This window comes from Oratosquilla oratoria, chromosome 14 (genome assembly GCF_046742065.1).
Source record: "Oratosquilla oratoria isolate Oo_2021 chromosome 14, ASM4674206v1, whole genome shotgun sequence".
NCBI classification, from domain to species: Eukaryota; Metazoa; Arthropoda; class Malacostraca; order Stomatopoda; family Squillidae; genus Oratosquilla; species Oratosquilla oratoria.
In genome coordinates this window covers 36,973,837-36,976,336 of record NC_134790.1, presented here as the reverse complement: position 1 = coordinate 36,976,336, position 2,500 = coordinate 36,973,837, and positions in this window count along the sequence as shown.

Here is a 2,500-nt window from a genome sequence, read left to right as displayed (position 1 = left end):
GTTGAAGGAAGAGAAAGGAAGGCAGTAGAGAAAGCGGAGAGGATAGAACAGTTTGGAGAAGGAGATGAGAAAAGAATTGGGTTGAAGGTGAGTGCTGGAGAAAGAGGGAGTATGGTCCTTGTTGGAGAAAGAGGGAGGATCGCCTTGTGGTGGCGCCCCTCCAACAAATGAATCATCAGCACGATTGATTCAGATCAACCTCGAAGTAATTGATCATAGAGAATGATGTTTAACATGCAGTGGGATTGGTATTCTCTATATTATGATACATATTGCAAAGATGACGGCTTCGGCCGCAGGTAGGTGCCTTCTGGTATGACTGTTTAACTACGTAATGATGAAGAATTTAACTAATAAAATTGATCTGCGTTAAACATAATGATATCCTTTAAGTGAGACAAATGCGTCGCAGGATTAAGGAATTTTGTAGTGTCAGAAAAAAAGGAGAAAGGAAGTATCTATTGAATCTTGTCAACACGAGATCCTGCGTTAAACCAATTAGAATCGTCTGTCATTAACCAGAAACAGATTTGTAAAGTGCTTCACTTCAAGGAAGAAGCTTAAGAATACAGACTTCATTAATTCTTTTCAACACGTTGACTTTCATTATATATATCATCCTGTCTTAGTTCAAGCGACGATATTGACTACACAAGAATACATATAACACATTAATCAGACTACCCTTTGATGTACCAGATTGTATTATGCTACACTTGTTTTTACTCAGAGGGCATGTGCACATGCGGAATGTGTGGGGACCCAATCCGGGGCATATGCCAAGACATGCCAACTGTCTCGGGAGGGTGTGGAGGATGGAGGGGAAAGCCAGTGAGTGTCTGGAGGACCCGATATATGTGGAGGACGGTGTAGAGGTCCACCTATTCTTCTCTCTCTCTCTTTCTTTATTTTTCCCTGTCGCTCTTTTGTGACCATATTGGGTGACTGAGAGGGACGTGGATTCTTTTTAGATGAAGTGAGTCTGGTCAAAAGAAATACTGTATAAAGAGTACCTAAGAGCATACACTGGCTACCATAGCTCCCTGGAACGGATCCTCCCTGGAATTGGGGTTCTTCTGTACTGAATTATATCATTTGACGTTAACCAGAATAATATCCTTGGGGTCCTCTCGGGTTGAACGGATGATTTGATGTTTTCCTAATCCTCCTAGAACGTGGGGTTCCTTTCAACTGAATAAGATAGTTTGAGTTTAGCCAGAACAAAACATGTTAAGTTGTCCACCAGGGGTGTCTTCATTCCGTGAATGAGGATTTAGGTGATGATGACCCACGCCAGAAGGCGCTTAGCTGTGCCCAGTGACCCTTGGATTCTGAGACTAGAAGTGGTTTTGGGAAGAATTCAGGGAAAAGAGAAAACTGACGGAAAGAAATGGGGTCCTTACACCGGGGTGGGGAAAGTACAGACGTCTGTTCACCGGACAGTTTCCCACCGAATAGTTCTTCACTGGACAATTGTTCAATAAAGAGTTGCTTTTCGAAAAACTTGTGAATACGGACAACTGCTCAGCACATTTTTGCAGTAAGTTAGGTCAGGTTATGTTAGATAAGGTTAGGTGCTGATCAATTGTCCGGGTTTTCAATCTTCCATTGAGTAAATGTCCGCTTAACAACTGTCTCCTTTTGCATAAATGAAAAGTACATAAAGAAGGAGCAAAGACGACGAATTAGAAGAAAAAAAAAACACGATGAGGCGTAGAAATTATTTTTTGAGGCGAGAAAATGAATCAAGAAAAGAAAACTATTGAGGGAGGAAAACGTTGGCGAATGGAGGAGTGAGAACAGTGGGAAAGAAGGAAAAAAAAAGAGGATAAATTACAGAAGAAACGGAGAATTGCTGCTGGGGTAGTGTTGGCGGAACAACTAGATAACAGATGTCGGATCGGAGAGTGAATGTCAAATGTGGAGGAAACTGAGGAACGAGTATGGAGTTGAAGTGGAGGACGGTGTGAAGGCGACGCTTTGACGCCGAAGATGGAGGGTGACGTTGGAGTGGAGTGAGGGTGAAGGGTGGAAGGGAAGTGAGTGGGGTGGAGGAGTGGGGGTGGAGTTAGGCGTCTTGGCTCGCACGTGCGATGGAAGAGGCGCAAAGGACAGAGGTCACCTGAGAGGTCAGCTGCGAGGTCAGGTCACCACAGTATCCCCTTAGGCCCGGGCATCAAAGGGACACAAAACACACATACACACACAATGGAGAGTAAGAAACAGGGCTCTTGTCTTTCTCCTTTCTTTCTCTCTCTCTCTCTCTTTCTCTCTCTCTCTCTCTCTCTCTCTCTCTCTCGCTCTTCCTCACACACACATACACACGCATATATATATATATATATATATATATATATATATATAAATATATATATATATATATATATGTATATACACTCACACTCACACTCTCACACACACACACACACACACATAGATACACATACACACACGCTCGCGCGCATTAGGTAAATACATACACAGCTTGCCATTGTAATGA